The sequence below is a fragment of the Amaranthus tricolor genome, chromosome 3, assembly GCF_026212465.1.
Source record: "Amaranthus tricolor cultivar Red isolate AtriRed21 chromosome 3, ASM2621246v1, whole genome shotgun sequence".
In the NCBI taxonomy this organism is placed as follows: Eukaryota; Viridiplantae; Streptophyta; class Magnoliopsida; order Caryophyllales; family Amaranthaceae; genus Amaranthus; species Amaranthus tricolor.
In genome coordinates, this window is record NC_080049.1 from 6,367,272 (window position 1) to 6,386,899 (window position 19,628).

General features: G+C 33.7%; 1 long non-coding RNA gene across 1 annotated transcript; it reads left to right on the forward strand.

Annotated features, from left to right (window-relative positions):
* Positions 1-3,377: 3,377 nt before the first annotated feature.
* LOC130807278 (uncharacterized) lies at positions 3,378-19,473 on the forward strand. Its single transcript, XR_009040556.1, has 3 exons — positions 3,378-3,656; positions 9,980-10,107; positions 10,977-19,473. It is a non-coding gene; the product is annotated as an uncharacterized LOC130807278 (long non-coding RNA).
* Positions 19,474-19,628: the final 155 nt, after the last annotated feature.

Consider the following 19,628-nt stretch of genomic DNA (forward strand, 5'->3'; position numbering starts at 1 on the left):
GGACTTGAAAGGTTAAAAAACAGCATCCCATGCACATCAGAGGATCCGCTCGACCGGAACAGAGAGCTCGCTCGGTCGAGCGGCTCGATCGAGCGAGCATCAGCTACATTCTGGAGCATTCTGTCTGACCGCTCGACCTACCAATATGGCTCGCTCGGTCGAGTGGGTAGGTCGAGCGACCTCTCTGCTTCCTCTGTCAGAATTCTGATCGAGCTACCATAAAATCAAGTCCTTCCTACTTCTTCATTAATCTTCATTAACATCCATAATTCCTCATGAATACTCTCTACATAATTACACCCTTTTGGATTCCATAAACCAAGAGTCACACACATGAATACACACTTTAATTGTGCACTCAAGTCACACATACCATTCATAACAGTTACAATGTATTATGAATTATATTGTTTCTTTTTATACAATCTAAGACTTGGTTTCTTCAAAGAACTCATATAAGCCATGTGTTCAAGACTAATTTCATGACCTTTAAGTCTCTCGTTAAAATATTTTTAATCTTTAAACCTGACACTTGCTAGGAAATGCTTGACAAACATTGCAACTAAACAATTTTGTGAAGTAAACAATACAATTTATCTACCCATTTTGAGTTAACTAAGCACTTTCAATCACTAGTCTCACCATAGCTATAACACTGCAATATTTTTTGTATTACTTACTAATATCATATTTTTTTTAAAGAAATATTTTTTTTATAAGGTTGCACCTATTGCATAAAAGTGGATTAACATATGCAATTTCAACCCAATTTAAACCCAGATCTTTTAGCCCAAAAACTTAAACTAATAGAAAAAAAATAAAAACAGCTGGTCTTGGACAAGACCGTCTCAATACGAGACGGATAACCCAATTATAATTTTTCTCAATATGCGTTCAGTACTTGATCTATTTAACGTCATAATTGATATATTTCAGGTTAAAATTCAATTTATTTTATAAGTTATAAATGATCATAATTAATCACTTTAATGTCTTAATTGATCATTGTTAGTTGAAAAATTGAAATTTTATTTAACAAAGAGCCTTGAACTCTTGGTCATTTCCAATAGCATTCATAGAATCAATTGGCAAACATAATTTGAAATCGGAACTTTCTCCGCCTTCACATCCAAGGTAAGCAAACATTACACCTACAACTTTATTTTCAAATCTATTATGAACAGAACATGTTGAGAAAAGAGCAATATCACTATTATTAATCGATGATTAAAGAGTACAAGTACTCTTATGTTCCATTAAAATCATCATGTATGCATTAAATAAGAGTACTTGTATTATACAATGTTTTAACATCATTATTGATAGTTTTATTGACCATTCATTTGTTGTTTGAAATTCATCCATAGAACGATAGAATAATACCATTTTATTTAATTTCGTTCTGAAATTGTGAAAATAGAATCATATTTAACTTCAAATTGATCGCTTATAGGTTCAAATCGAATTTTTTTATTTTAACTGATCTGTTTAAGTTTTACTTTATGTTGAAATTGATAACTTTAATGTCAAAATTGATATCTTTAAGGTAAAAATTGATAACTTCAAATTGATCGCTTATATATATATGTATGTATATATATATATATATATGTATGTATATATATATATATATATATATATATATATATATATATATATATATATATATATATATACATATATATATATATATATACATATATATATATATATATATATATATATATATATATACATATATATATATATATATATACATATATATATATATATATACATATATATATATATATACACACACATATATATATATATATATATATATACATACATATATATATATATATATATATATATATATATATATATATATATGTATATATATATATATATATACATATATATATATATATATATATATATATATATATATATATATATATATATATATATATATATATATATGTATATATATATATATATATGTATATATATATATATATGTATATATATATATATATATGTATATATATATATATGTATATATATATATATATATGTATATATATATATATATATGTATATATATATATATATATATATATATATATATATATATATATATATATATATGTATATATATTTATATATATATATATATATATATATATATATATATATATAAAGCAATCACAGCTATGGGTCATTAATATCTTACTTTTATATATTTACTTATATGCTATAATTATTGCCAGTTAGATGTTTTATTTTTAGTATAAATAATGAATTATTGTTTGCCTAATTATTATGCCAATTATTAAAAGTTTGTCAGCTTTGACAATGAAAATAGTGTCATTTTTGTGTTTGATAATTTCTTTAAATGGATGATTTTTATAGGTTAGTTTTAAAATTTAAAATGTCAAATGTTTGAATATGTTAAATATTGCCTAAATTGCGAAGTTTTTTTACAAACAATATCAATTCGAAACTATTGTAGCACTCATAATCATCCTTATGATGTCATGAATATTTTTTAATATTTTTCTTTTTTTTAAGTTTTTTATCGTAGTCGTTCTTTAATATATACTTGAACATCTTTGAACCACTTAAATCGTGACATCTGGTTAGGCTTTAGAAAGAGCGCCATGTAGAATTGGGTAACTCTGTTAGTTGGTTGTATGTTGTGAATTCTTGAAAAATAAACTATAATTGAATTTGTTTTCAACAGATTTAGCAAATATTTGTTTATTTTAACAATTTACCCTTTAATAAATTTTAAATATCACATTTATGAAAGCCTTGAACAATAGAGCAATTGTTTGGGTAAGCAATAAAAGTAATCCACTTGACATTCTACATAATAGATGTTTTTATCTGAAATGATTCTAAATATTACTATATTATGTTGCAATGTTTTTTTTATTAATCATCATCTTTTATTATCAGCAAATAATTACTTTTTTTTAAAGGAACCTAGTTATTGATCAAAAATTTCATACAAATACACGACATCTACAATAGGGTAACAATCGATCACATAGATAACAATTTTAATCAAATAAAATTCTGTAAAGAAAAAGTCACGATCATTATAAGAGATCTAATACCAAAGTCTTCTTTCTATCACGACGCTGCTTGATACAATCTACTCCGAAGGGGTCTTTAGATCGGTATAACTTTGAAATAGAAATAAGTTTAATACTATTGATTTTATTAGCCGAATTGACATCCGTAATAACGTCATATACCTTTTTATTATAGAATTGATATAAAACTCCAAATTAATTTGGTTTGGTTCCATTTGGATTGTGGTCAAATTTGTTTGGTTTGGATTGAAAAATTAAAAATCGAAATACATTTAGATTGATATCGTTTTATAAAAAACCAAATCGCAAACTGAAATTTCACCCTAAATAAGTGCATTATATATTTATATAGGTTAAATTTTACAGTTGTTGATTGATTTGGGGCCCTCATCCTATTCAGGTATCTGAATCTTGAAATTTAAGTTCTTGTTTCGGATTTTTGGGGTTCTGGGTCTGCTCTACAATTTTCTTCTTCGATTTGAAGGTTGAGGGGCTTCTATGGCTGATTCTGAAAAGAACTTAAAGCTGGGTTTTGGTTTCTTCACCTATCAATGAATCTACCTTTTTCGGGTATTTGTCATTTTTCTCTTGTTTATACTGTTGATTCTTGTTTTTATTTTTGTAATCTTGCTTCTCTACTTCTTTATCGATGAAACTTCAATGGCTTTCTCATCTGATTGTACCTGAAATCCTACTCCGTTCACCCGTTAAATGAATCTTTTCTTCTTAAATTTCTCGCCATCCGAATTAAACTTTCAAGAACCACCAGACTGAGTAATGGGCCGGGTTATCACTCTTACTTTTACCAGTAATGGTATTTGTAATCTTGTTTTTATTCTTGTTTATTCTCTTAAATTTCACCAGTAATGGTATTTGTCATTTACTACTTTTACCCCAAAATTGTTAGTTGAGCCGTTACCATATGGAGATAGATAGGCATAGGTTGTTGCCATTACAATAAATATATAAAAATACATAACAATAAATATATAAAAATACATTACAATAAAGTAACAAATTTTACAAATAAGACAAATTTAATATATGAAAATCAAAATAATAGGAGTATTAATATTGATAATAATAACAACTATAATACAAAAGGTTTAAAATATAAAATTTACATAAAAATTGTTTTAGATAAAAATGTACAACAACTTATTACCTCATCTACCACCATTACCACTACCACGACCACCATAGCCACCTAGCTTCATACATGTACCCTCGAGCCACCTGGAACATGGGTGTTATGAGAACCACGAAATACACCGGGACTTCCACCATGAGCACTCGAACCTCTCACACCACCGGCACAATTGGATTCTCCAGCAAGCTGTGATTTTAGTCGTCTAATGTACTCATGCATTGAAGACAGTTGATATTGCATATTTTTTGCTGGTCTCTAGCACTTAGGTTGTCCTTCGCCAATTGAAACTTAGCATAAGTTCTAAACTCATTATCCACGGTTTGAAGCTCATCAAGTTCTCTCCTCAGGTCAAATTGAGGAGAGCAAAAAGTGGATGGAGTGGATCATTTAGGTAAGACTAGCTCATCGGCAGACGCTAGACCATAAACATTGGGCGGTGTGTCTTTTTAGTTTTTGCAACCAATTCAATCGCCTTTAGGTAGTCTTTATTGAGATCATGTTTCTCACCCTTTCTAATGTCCTTATCATTAAGATTATTGTGGGTAGTGGGTTGGTGTTGGGTATCCCTTGATATTGTAATATTAATTCAATGAAGACAGGTTAGGTGTAATTTTGATTTATCCTATGTATTGAGCCAATTAATATTAATGTCTCTAGAATGTGATCACTCAGATATTGCAACTTGAGAGTTTATATTTTTGTTGATAACTAACGTATGTGTGTAATGTAAACATGATATATTAAGTTCTAATCTTGTTTTCGTTGAGTATAAATTAACCATAAAATACAAGAAACTTATCTACACTATTCAATTTCTCATCTAATGAACAGTTGCTGTTGAGCTGCTGCGACGCTTCGGTGAGAACATAAAATACAAGAAACGTATTAAGTTTGTGGTGTTCCTTCGTCAGGTCATTTATTTTCCTGCTCAGTTCTCACCTTCCTTCTCATTTCATTCACTTTCCTATTCTGAATCCTTCTCTTTCCTTCTACCCTTATCTCTTCCTGAATTGTCCATTTCTTCATGTCGCCCTTGTCCTCCACTCTTTATTCATTGCATCCACAAATCCGATCGCATAGGTAATGTTTTTCCTTTTCTTTTTCAATTTAGGTTATTTTTTGTAGGAAAATTTAGATGGTAAAATAGTGAATGGATTTATTTGGAGAGAAAGATGAGTGAATATGTAGAATGGATATTGTTCTTCATTTGCACAAAAAATTGATTACATCAATGGGTATTTATAGTGCAAGTTTACTAAAATATCTTAGATATTTTTATTTTTTAAATTACTTTTCTAGAATTTTCCATTATGTTATCTTAGATATTTTTATTTTTTATTTCTTTAGTTTAGATATTTTTATATTTAATTAAAATCCTAGATTTTTCTAGATTATTTTAACACTCCCCCTAATCTGAAAAATCTTGAACTCTAAGTTGTCTTCTGAACTCGATAAATCTATCAGTTGATATGAGTTTTGTGAAAATGTCTGCGAGCTGCTCCCCCGTCTTGCAGAATTGTAGTTCGATCTCTTTCTTGTCTACTAACTCACGAATGTAGTGATGTCGTATCTCGATGTGTTTTGATCTGCTATGAAACACTGGATTCTTCGTCATTGCTATTGTTGACATGTTGTCGCAGAACATTCTAGTTGGTGTCTCTTGCTTATGTCGTATCATCCACGCTTCCAGCCCAGTCGCTATCGGTGTATCCTGTGATCTTGAAATCTTTTTCAATTTCGTACATGATTCCATAGCTTTTTGTTCCCTTAATGTATCTGAGAATCCTCTTTGCTGCTGTTAGATGATCCTTGCTCGGTTCACTCATGAACCTGGATACGATGCTGACAGCGTTGACTATATCTAGTCTTGTATGTGCGAGATAGATAAGAGAGCCGACCAAGCTTCGATACATTGCTCCGTCGACTTTTGGTTTGCCATCGTACTTTGATAACTTCTCATTGATTGCCATTGGTGTAGCCAGCGGTTTACATTCACCCATGTTGAATTTCTTGAGAAGGTCTTCTGCATATTTCTCTTGTGATAGAAATATTCTTCCTGGGCTTTGTTTGATTTGTATGTCAAGGAAGTATTTCATTGTACCAAGGTCTTTCATCTCGTACTCCTTCATCATAGCCTTTTTAAATTCTTCGATCATCGTTAGGTGTGTGCCTGTATAGATTAGATCATCCACGTACAAGCATAAAATGAGAAGGTTGTTACCTTGTGTCTTGATGTATAGTGAAGGTTCACTCGGACTCTTAATGAAACCATGCTGGAGAAGATAATTGTCGATGTTGCTATTCCACGCTCGGGGTGCTTTCCGTACAGAGCTTTGCGAAGGCGATATACTTTGTCTTCTTGGCCTTTGATGACGTATCACTGCGGTTGCTCGACGTACACTTCTTCTTCGAGTTCTCCATTTAGAAATGCTGATTTGACATCGAGTTGAAAGACTGGTAGCTGATGCTGTGCTGCTAATGCCAGGACTGTTCTGATTGTCTCCATGCGGACAACTGGTGCATATGTTTCGTTGAAGTCGATTCCTGGTTGTTGCGCATATCCCTTTGCTACGAGCCTTGCTTTGTACTTGTTGATGGAGCCATCATCATTATGTTTCACCTTGTAGACCCACTTGAGTCCGATGACTTCCTTGTCTTGTGGTTTGTCTACAAGTTTCCATGTGTGATTCTTCTCAATCATTTTGATTTCTTCGTTCATAGCCTCAATCATGTTTCTTCTTGTGCTGCTTCTTGAAATGTTTGTGGCTCACTAGAGAAGAGAGCCATCATTGCTTGGTCACAATGGTAATCTTGTAACCATGATGGCGATTGCCGATCTCGTGTTGATCTTCGGGCTTCTTGATGTTGAGGAGTTGAACGTGATGTTTGGCTTCTTGAGCTTGGGAATGATCTTGTACTTTCAGGTGTACTTGGACTCAGAGATGATGGGTTTGTTGGTTGGTCTGCTCCGTCTTCTTCACTTGGATCTCTTAGGAGAGTATCTCCTTCGCGAGCTTCAGTTTCTTTTTCTTTCCACGCCCATTTGGCTGCTTCGTCGAAAATTACGTCTCTAGAGATGATTAATTGTTTAGATTCAGGTTTGTAAAGGCGATATCCTTTTGTTTCGTGACTGTATCCAATGAATATGCATTTTTCTCCCTTCTCATCGAGCTTTTCCCGATTCTCCTTCGGGATATGGGCATAAGCTACGCATCCGAACACTTTGAGGTGTTCTACTCTTGGCTTTCTCTTGTGTCATGCTTCATATGGCGTTAAATCCCTAACTGCTTTTGTGGGAGATCTATTGAGGATATATACTGCCGTGTGAACAGCTTCGGCCCAGTATTCTTTGGGTAGATGTTTACCCTGCATCATGCTGCGGGCCATCTCTGCTATAGTGCGGTTTTTCCTTTCTGCGACACCATTTTATTGAGGTGTACGCCTTGCTTTAAGTTCTCTTTTAATCCATGCTTTTTACAGAAGTTGTTGAATTGGTTGCTTGTAAATTCTCCGCCACGATCCGTTCTAAGAATCTTAAGAGAATGCTCACTTTGATTTTCTGTGAGGGCTTTGAATTCCATGAAGTGGGAAAAAGCTTCTGATTTTTTCTCCAGGAAATATACCCACATCATGCGAGAGTAGTCATCTACGAACAGAAGAAAATATCTTTTTCCGCCAAGAGAAGGATTCTTGGTAGGACCCCAGATATCTGCATGAATAAGCTCTAGAGGAGCCTTGGTTCTCCAAGGTGCGGTAAGAAATGACAATCTGTGCATCTTACCATATATACAGCCTTCGCAAATATTACTTTCATTTTTTATTGATGGTAATCTAATTACCATTTCTTTTTGTTTTAATAGTTTTAGACTGTTAAAATTTAGATGTTCGAATCTCAAATGCCATAAGGTGGATTTATCATTTATTGAGTTTAAAGCCAATTTTTCTTCAAAAGGCAATTTTAACGGGAATATTTTGTTATGAGCCATTTCAACAGTTGTTATTATCTGACCCTTATTTTTATCATAGATTTGACATTTGTTATTCTCAAATTTAACCATATATCTTTTTTAATTAATTGGCCTACGCTTAATAAATTTTGTGCAAGTCCGGGAACATAAAAAACTTCATGAATTAATTTTGATGAGCCATTTTTTGTTTTAACGGCGATTGTTCTTTTTCCGGGGACATCTTCTTTTTTACCGTCGCCAAGTGTGATGTGTGTTTTAACATTTTCGTCAAGAGTGACAAAATAATTTTTATTGCTGGTCATGTGATTTGAATAACCACTATCAATATACCATATGTCACTTACTTTTTCTTGTGCATTTAATCCAGTGTAAAATATTTGCTCTCCGAAATTATTGTTTTCGGAATAGTTTGCTTCATCTTTTTGTCGATACCAACAATCTTTTTCGAGGTGAGAGTGTTTTTTACACCTCTTACATTTGTACTGACAATCATTAGTATTGTGGTTAGTTTTCTTACATAATTTACATTAAAGGTCAGTTTGATTATTTAATCGACTCCTTTGATTTTTAAAATTTCCTCTCCCCTTGTTACAATTAGTTGATGTTTGTCCTTTTTCATAATTTTTACAATGACTATTTTTATTTTCACCATTAGAAAATTTTAATTTAGTTTGAAAAGCTTGTTCTAGTGGTTCTTCGTTAAATCTTTTTAATCTATCTTCATGTGCAAGTAGTGATCCCATTAATTCGGGTATACTTAATTGAGATAAATTTTTCTTGTTAACTTCTTCTATTGTTGTGGCAATAATGTTATATTTTTGTGATAGAGTCCTTAATATTTTTCGGATCACATTTTCATCTTCTTTTTTACCACCATTTGATCTTATTTGATAAAACTATATTAGTAACTCGGTCAAAAAATGAATGTATTGTTTCATTTTCTGCCATTAATAGATTATCAAATTCTCTCCATAATGATTGGAGTTTAAAAAGAATTACCTCTTCGGAACCTCTGTATTTTGTCTCCAAGATCCTCCAAGCCTCTGTAGCTGTTTTTGCAGGCATGATCGTTGTAAGTATTGCCTCGTCGACTCCACGATATAATAGGGATAGGGCATAGTTATCCCTTATCCTATTTTGTTTATATTGTTTTATTTTTGTTTCATCCCAAGATGACTCTTTAGTGTCATCTTTGGGTGGTTGCTCGTAACTTTCTTGTACTAATTCCCATAAATCTTGGAAGATAAATATTGACCTCATTTGCATAGCCCATTGTTCATATTTTTCTCCATTAAATGTGGGAACTCAATTAACTTGGGGTAATTAGTGGTTGAGGTCATTTTTTATTTTGTGGTTAGAGGTTTATTTTATTGTGGAGCATGTTAGTTAATGTGTTTAGGTTGTTTGGAGGTCTTGGTTTTAATTAGCTCTGATACCAAATGTAGGAAAATTTAGATGGTAAAATAGTGAATGGATTTATTTGGAGAGAAAGATGAGTAAATATGTAGAATGGATATTGTTCTTCATTTGCACAAAAAATTGATTACATCAATGGGTATTTATAGTGCAAGTTTACTAAAATATCTTAGATATTTTTATTTTTTTAATTATTTCTCTAGGATCTTCCATTATATTATCTTAGATATTTTTATTTTTTAATTCTTTAGTTTAGATATTTTTATATTTAATTAAAATCCTAGATTTTTTTCTAGATTATTTTAACGTTTTTTGTTTGGTTCATATCTAATTTTGACTGTTATTGTTTGATGATGTAGCATTGTTGTTGGGTTCGTTGTTAGGGTTTCCTCTCTACTTCATCATCCTTCAATGTCAAGCAAATTATTTGAAATTCCTTTATGATTCACACTATCTCAATGAGGTTTATTGATTTCCATCTCATAAGGTTAGTTCAATTGCCTTTGAACGACAGATATTTGTGAATTTGGGTTGATTTTGTGTTTGAAAACACATATTTGTGAATTTGTGTTGATAAAAAGTTGTTTTGCCAAAATGTAATCACCTCTTAAAAGATGGATCTTTAAAATCTTTAGATAGACGTTTTGCTATGCTGTTAAAACAAATTCAAAATATTATTAAATCAAATTATATATAAGATTAACAATAAGATTATTCTAAGTTTGTAGAATATCAATAAGATTTTTCGAACGAATTTCATTTTCGAAAAATTTAGAATAATGTTATTGTAAATCATAAGAGTTATATAATTTAATTTGACAATGTGTTGAACTTGTTTTAACAGCATAACAAAATGTCTATCTCATGCTTTAAAAGATGTTGTTTATGATTTGATTACATTTTTGCAAAGCAACTGTATCAAGAAGATGAAGCGGCATGACAAGCTGTACATAAAGTCAATGTTGAGGATGTGAACAACATTTTCAAAACGAAAAACCAAAAAAATCGAACAATGAAGATCGACTTGCATGGTCATCATCTATTTGAAGCAATTGAAGTAACAAGAAAACGTTTTATTACTTTTTTGAAAATGTTGTTTATAGCCTCTGCATTGAGCTTATGTACACCTTGTCATGTCGCTTCACTTTTTTGACAAAGTTGTTTTGCCAAAATATAATCACATATTAAAAAAAGCAACTTTAAAAGCTTGAGATAGGCGTTTGGCAATGCTGTTAAAACTAGTTCAAAACATTGTTAAAATCAAATTATATAACGGATTAAGATTAACAATAAGATTATTCTAATTTTGTTGAATAACAATAAGATTTTTCGAATGAATTCATTTTCTTTGAGCAGAACTGAAGAACAACTTGGTCAAGAATAAAGTCTTCTGCACTATATGTCCTCTTGCAAAGCCGAGAAGAAATACATATCCGTTATCTTTGAGCAGAACTAAACAACCTCTAAAACTTCACCATGTAGACATTTGGGGACCTTCTAGGTATCCATCTAGGTTGAATTGTAAGATGTTCATCACCATTGTAGAAGATTTTAGTAGAATGTGTTGGGTTTTCTAATAAAGAACAAAATAAGAATTCCCTAAATTCTTTATGTTGTTTGTACTAATTCAGATATAGACACAACTAGCCTTGAAATCCAAGATTACAACATATATAGTACTAATTCTTTACAAGTATACATGTCTGAGTATGTTGATATTCAAGAAACGGATGTACCTTCAGATATAGAGAGCAACAGAACCATTGACATTAACAACAATGAATATAACAACTTGATACCTCAACAAAGAAAGTCTGAGAGAATCAGAAAGCTACCCAAACACTAAAAAATTTATCATTGTTGTGAATGTTTGCCAAAACCGTTACGATGATAAGAACAATTCAAACAACAATGAACAAAACAATGTTTGACAATGTAAACAAAACAAAAGAGACACAAGGATTTAAGGAGGTTCACCCAATGATGGCTACGTCCTCCGTGGTGTGTAGGTTCTGTTTATATTATAACAAAAGAGTATAAACAACACTTCTAAATGAAGAATTACAATTGAGTAAGAGATAAAAAACAAAAGGCTATGTGTTTGGCTTAGAGGTTGTGTTTGATGTGTTTGATGTGTGAGTATGAGAGCTCTATATATAGTACTAGGTACATGAATATCAATAACTCACTTGAATACATAGTTAATATAGAGTATTGAATAATATGAAATAACTCCAAGGACTTGAAAGGTCGAAAAACAGCATCCCATGCACATCAGAGGATCCGCTCGACCGAAACAGGGAGCTCGCTCGGTCGAGCGGCTCGATCGAGTGAGCATCAGCTACATTCTGGAGCATTCTGTCTGACCGTTCGACCTACCAATATAGCTCGCTCGGTCGAGCGGGTAGGTCGAGTGACCTCTCTGCTACCTCTGTCAGAATTCTGATCGAGCTACCATAAAATCAAGTCCTTTCTACTTCTTCATTAATCTTCATTAACACCTATAATTCCTCATGAATACTCTCCACATAATTACTCCCTTTTGGATTCCATAAACCAAGAGTCAGACACATGAATACACACTTTAATTGTGCATTCAAGTCACACATACCATTCATAACAATCTCCACCTTGACTTGAGTTCATCCAAGTCAAAACATTGATCAATCCACTTCATAAACAAAAGAAAAAAACATACACACCTCAAATGCCCCAAAAGGCATTATCTCAAGCAAGGAGCTAGACCAACCAAGTCAACACATAATTCAAACTTGGTTGTAGGTAATGACTTTGTCATCATGTCGGCCGGATTCTCCGTAGTGTCAATCTTCTTCAATAACACCCTTTTGTGCTTAACTTCATCCCGGATGAAATTATACTTAATATCAATGTGTTTGGACCTTCTATGAAATGTATTTTGATTCCTAGCCAAATGAATTGCACTTTGACTATCACAATGCACACTTACCTCACACACCTTATTGCACATTTCACCGACAAGACCTTTAAGCCATTTTGCCTCCTTGAATGACTCGGCCACGGCTATGTACTCCGCTTTGGTTGTTGAAAGAGCAACCACATCTTGCAAAGATGATTGCCAACTTATTGCCGAACCACTAAAAATAAACACGAACCCACTTGTGGACTTTCTATTATATATATCACCACCATAGTCCGAGTCACAAAACCCGGTTAGCTCGCTTGAATTTTTCCCATACATAAGACAAACATTAGAAGTATCTTTCAAGTACCTCAATAACCATTTTAGTGCCTCCTAATGTCCCTTCCCTGGATTAGACATATATCTACTCACCAAACTCACCGCATGAGCAATGTCGGGTCTAAAATATACCATGGCATACATAACACTACCAACGGCACTAGTGTATGGGATTCTTACCATTTGCTCTTCTTCTGCCTTTGTTTGTGGACACAATTTCTTGGACAATTTGAAATGAGAAGCAAGAGGAGTAGATACACCTTTAGCATCATCCATAGAGAAACGTTGCACAACTTTCTCAATATACTTTCTTTGACTAAGGTATAGGATATCCTTAGCCTGATCTCTCAAAATTTCCATCCCAAGAATCTTCTTGGCTTCACCAAGATCTTTCATGTCAAATTCACTTGAAAGTAACTCTTTCAAGTTCTCCACCTTAAACAAAGAACTACATGCTACTAGCATGTCATCAACATATAAGAGCAAATATAACAAAGAACCATCTTCAAATTTCTTAAGATAGACACAACTATCATAAAAACTTCTAATAAAATCAAGTGAGATCATAAAGGAATCAAACCTTTTGTACCATTGCCTTGGAGATTGCTTCAACCCATACAATGACCTCTTTAATCTACATACATGATTTTCCTTACCGGCTACCTCAAAACCTTCCGGTTGCTTCATAAAGATCTTCTTTTCAAGCTCACCGTGAAGAAACGCCGTTTTTACATCCAATTGATGTAACTCCAAATCCTCCATTGCCACCAAAGCAAGTAATGCCCTTATAGAAGAGTGTTTCACCACCGGTGAGAAAACTTCATGAAAATCAACACCCTCAATTTGAGAGTATCCCTTTGCAACTACCCTTGCTTTGTAGATGGGAGGAATGTCACTAGAAGGACCCTCCTTCCTCTTGAATATCCACTTGCACCCAATAATTTTCTTTTTCTTTGGTGCTTCAACGATATTCCAAGTTTCATTATTTGCAAGAGACTCCATCTCTTACTTCATAGCTATCAACCACTTGCTTGAGTCTTTTAAGACCATAGCCTCCTTGTACGTACTCGGTTCATGTAACCCTTCGACTTTGCTAGTAATGTTGAGAGCATAGGCAACATAATCACATTCCTCAATATACCTCCTTGGAGCCACGATCTTCCTTCTTTGTCTAGTTGTGGACAAAGATGGAGATCTTTGTTGATCATCATCATCAATTTTATCATCTTTAATATTGGGAGGTTGACCCTCCGCTTGTGCATCATCATTTACATTATTATCAGTGGACTTTTCTATACTAGATACAAGCATGCTATTTTCATCAAAAACAACATCTCTAGAAACAATTACTCTTTTTGATTCATTACACCACACCCTATACCCCTTTACACCCACTCCATATCCCACAAAAATACATTTTCTAGCCCTAGGTTCTAACTTACCATCATTTACATGAATATAAGCTGGACAACCAAAGATTCTAAGACTAGAATAATTTACCGGAGTGTTGTACCACACTTCTTGTGGCGACTTGAATTTCAAGGCGGTATAAGGTGAGCGGTTGATCAAATAACATGCCGTAGCCACCGCTTCGGCCCAAAATTGCTTCCCCAAACTTGCTTGATTTAGCATACTCCTAGCCCTCTCCAATAATGTTTTATTCATCCTCTCTGCAACACCATTTTGTTGAGGACGTCTTGCACAAGTTCTATGTCTGACAATGCCTTCATTAGAACAATATTTAAGAAATTTATTATCAATAAATTCAAGACCATTATCGGTTCTTAAAGTCTTGATGCTCCTACCGATCTTCTTTTCAATCATCTTATTCCATTCCAAGAAGACATCAAAAACTTCATTCTTATGTTTTATAAAATAACACCAAACTTTCCTAGATAAATCATCAATAAAGGTCAACATGTAATTACAACCACTAAGGGAGGGCTTTCGTTAAGGCCCCCACAAATCGGAATGAATGTAGTCTAAAATTCCCTTAGTGTTGTGAATGGCGGGTTTGAAACTAACTCTTTTGTGTTTCCCATAAACACAATGTTCACAAAACCCAAGGTTCCCAAATTTCTTGCCATCAAATAAACCTTGTTTAGAGAGTTCAAAAATACCTCTTTCTCCCATGTAACCAAGTTTCAAATGCCAAATTTGGTGTCATGATCGGACATTGTGCTTGTGGAAACATTTGCCGAGCCTAGGATGGTTGAACCTTGAAGAGCATACAAACTCCCATTCAACTTACCCTTCATCACAACTAGTGAGCCTCTAGCAACCTTCATAACTCCACCTTCACATGTGATTCTACACCCGATCTTGTCAAGAGTACCCAAAGATAAATTCTTTTTCAATCCCGGAACATACCTCACATCGGTTAAGGTCCTCACCATTCCATCAAACATCTTCACTTTAATGCTCCCAATCCCAACAACCTTACATATTGTGTTGTTCCCCATGGTAACATTTCCCCCATCAATACTTTCAAATGTATGGAAGAAAGTTTTGTTGGGAGTCATGTGGAATGTGCACCCCGAGTCAAGAATCCACTCATCACTATCTTTGTACTCATGTGTGGCAACTAATACATCACCATCATCACTATCATTCACATAACTAGCATTTGCATTACTAGTTCCTTCCCTAGCCTCCTCATTTTTCTTTTTCAACTTCCAACAATCTTTTTTGATGTGGCCCTTAAGCTTGCAATAGTTAAAAGTTTTATTTTTATTTGGCCTACTAGACTTGGACCTCCCTTTACCCTTGTTTCCACTCCCACTAGTGGAACCTTTCTCTTATGACCTCCCTCTCACAAACAACCCATCACTAGCATTGCTTTGTGATTTTTGTGACAATTGTGAATCAATGAGATCCCTTTGTGTCAAAGCATTTTCACATCATCACTACTCAAATTATCTCTACCATAAGGTAGAGTTTCTCTAAAGTTTTTGTAAGAAGGGGGTAGAGAACATAAGAGGTAAATTGCCAAGTCTTCATCATCAAGCTTAACATCAATATTTTGTAAATCCATAACAATGGAATAAAATTCGTTTAAGTGAGGTTTCAAAGATTTACCTTCCTCCAAGCGTAGATCATAGAGTCTACTTTTCAAAAGTAGTCTATTAGTAACACTCTTGGCCATATAGAGTGATTCCAATTTCTCCCATATCTCCTTGGTTGTTGTTTCTTTAACAACCTCTCTTAATACTTCGTTGGAAAGGCATAGTTGAATTGCCGACAACGCCTTTGAGTCTATCTCTTCCCACCTTAATGCGGTCATTCCTTCCGGCATCTTATCTACACCATCAATGGCCTTATGCACACCATTTTGGAATAAAATGGCTCTCATTTTGACTTGCCATAAGCCAAAATTTACATTTCTATCAAACTTCTCTATGTCAAGCTTCATTGTAGTCATGATTCTCAAATAACAACTTCTTAAGACACCGTAAAATCAACCTGGCTCTGATACCAATTGTGAATGTTTGCCAAAACAATGATAAGAACAATTCAAACAACAATGAACATAACAATGTTTGACAATGTAAACAAAACAAAAGAGACACAAGGATTTAAGGAGGTTCACCCAATGATGGCTACGTCCTCCGTGGTGTGTAGTTTCTGTTTATATTATATCAAAAGAGTATAAACAACACTTCTAAATGAAGAATTACAATTGAGTAAGAGATAAAAAACAAAAGGCTATGTGTTTGGCTTAGAGGTTGTGTTTGATGTGTTTGATATGTGAGTATGAGAGCTCTATATATAGTACTAGGTACATGAATATCAATAGCTCACTTGAATGCATAGTTAATATGAAATAACTCCAAGGACTTTATAGGTCGAAAAACAGCATCCCATGCACATCAGAGGATACGCTCGACCGAAACAGGGAGCTCGCTCGGTCGAGCGGCTCGATCGAGCGAGCATCAACTACATTCTGGAGCATTCTGTCTGACCGCTCGACCTACCAATATGGCTCGCTCGGTCCAGCGGGTAGGTCGAGCGACCTCTCTGCTACCTCTGTCAGAATTCTAATCGAGCTACCATAAAATCAAGTCCTTTCTACTTCTTCATTAACACCCATAATTCCTCATGAATACTCTCTACATAATTACAACCTTTTGGATTCCATAAACCAAGAGTCAGACACATGAATACACACTTTAATTGTACACCCAAGTCACACATACCATTCATAACAATTGTAAAATCACTAAGCATTGGTGTGGTCTTGTGCAACACAAGGACGGACATACATAATAATCACAATGTCACAACACAAGAGCCTGAATTTTTTGAACCAAGTTCTTTTAAGCAAGCTATCACTATCCCTCACTAGAAGGAGGCAATCGACAAAGAAATACAAGCCCTAGAAAACAACAAAACTTGGGACATAGTGCCTCTACCTATAGGCAAAAAGGCTATAGGGTGCAAAGGATGAAGTATACATGCATTTACCTCAAGGATATTCCAGCAACAAAAACAAAGTTAGCAAGCTCAAAACATCTTTGTATGGCTTAAAGCAAGCCTCAAGACAATGGTTTGCAAAACTTATGCAGAAGTTAATAAAACAAGAATATCACCAACCATCCTAGCAATTTATGTAGATGACATAACTTTGACTGGAAATAACAAACAAGAAATCCAAGACATGAAAACACATCTTAACAATGTGTTTAGCATTAAGGATTTAGGAAAACTACATTTCTTCCTTGGCATGGAAGTACATTACCTACAAGATGGCATAGTCCTCTCAACACAAATTTACAAGGGATTTACTAAAAGATTATAACCAAGATAGCAACAGAAAAGCATTGACACCTCTCCCCATCCATCTCAAACTTTCTGCCTTAGAAGGTGACTTATTAGAAGATCCAACTCCTTACAGGAGCATAGTAGGAAAACTTAATTTCTTAACAAACACTAGACCTAATTTATCATATGCCATAAAGACCTTGAGCCAATTCATGCAGAAACCAAGAAGCTCTCATCGGCTGGCCCTTCAGCACATATTGTTATTTGTAAACCACACATGTGGCCAAGGCATTTTCCTTAAAGCATCAAATAAGATTACCATCCAAGCTTTTTCAGATAGTGACCGGGGTTCATGCATTGATACAAGAGCGTCTATCATTGACTATATTATCATGTTTGGGCAGTCACCTAAACAAGGTACTGTGTCTAGGTCTAGCTCTGAAGCAGAATACAGGACAATGGCATCACCGCTGCTGAGATTACTTGGATTGTTAGATTACTTGGATTGTTAGATTACTTGAAGAACCGAGCCTAACAAACCTCAGGCCAATCACACTTCATTGTGATAACTAATCTGTAATGCACATAGCCAAAAATCCTATCTTTTGTGACAGATTTAAGAATATTGAGGTGGACTGCCACTTCACAAGAGACAGAATCTTAGAAGGTTTGATTCAGCTCTCATATTTTCCAATAAGACACCAACTAACTGATGTTCTAACAAAAATCCTTCCCTCTTTACAATTTAATACTCTCCTTGACAAACTAGGAATGCAAGCCCTCCATTCCAATTTGAGTGAGGATGATAAGAATAGCTAAAATCTTGTACACAGCATGAGGTGTCATTGGTCCAAGTGTTGTCCTCAGTCCATGTGGTGCCTAGAACAGCTCTACTTCAAATCTAAGCCTCCAGCACAAGTGGGATCAACTACCTCAATATAGGACATGTGGGTGCAGCTGGTATTTGACAAACAAAGAGCACGTGTCTGTAGTATTGTCCTTAGGTGTTAGTTTGAAAGAATCAAGATTATAGAAGGCTATCAGTAGGTTGTTAGTAGGGTGCAATAAAGTTAACAGTTTCTTCAGTGTACCTGCAATTATCACCCTTTTAACTCATTAACCCTTCCTAGCTTCATTATCTTTTCTTCTTACATCCATCACTTAAATGAATAGTGTAGATAAGCTTCTCGTATTTTGTACGCTCATCTTTATGTTATTGTTTTGACATTTAAAGGGTCCTTCCTGCGTTTTTTTTAATTTCACTAGCGTAGTTTTACTTGAATTTATTTACTTGAATTTATTGATTTTACCTGAATATGTTTTAAGTTCTTTGTCTCATTTTTAATTTGTATTTTACAAATTATTTTGGTAATTTATTTGTACTCTTCCTCATCATTTGGATCCAACACTTGTAATTCGAGTTTCACATTTTTCAGGATAAATTCTTTTTCTCCCTCGTCGAACACCGATCTTTTGCACATGATTTTGTAGTATTGAATTTTGGTTGGCTTTAGTTTTTCTTTGCGCCGCCCTTCTATTCTACGGCTTAAATTGTTGATTAGATTTTGCTTGTTACTTTTATGACTTAGTTGAGTATTGAAAATTTTGCTTAATTCCTAGGATTGTAGTTGGCATTGAGTATGAGATTTAATGTTTTTAGGGGTTTTTTAGGGGTTTTTTTTATTCAGATTTGGCTATAGTTTTTGTTTAGTGCGTTCTTATTGATTTTTGAATTTGCTTTATTGTTTAGTGTCATTGTTTTGGTTACTGCATTTAATTTCATTGGATTTTTTGTGCTAATAAATAAATATGCTTAATTAGCTTTGATTTTCCTGTTTGTTTTGAGATTTAATTGGTTTGTTGATTGATTTATTTTACCTGTGATATGTAATATTTGTAATAAAAAATGATTTTAGTTTATCTTTTTTTTGGTTTTGTAAACATTATTTATATTTGTTTTATCTTTTTGTGGTGATTTACAAATTACGATAATTGATTATGAATTTTTACTGAACTACAAATAGAAT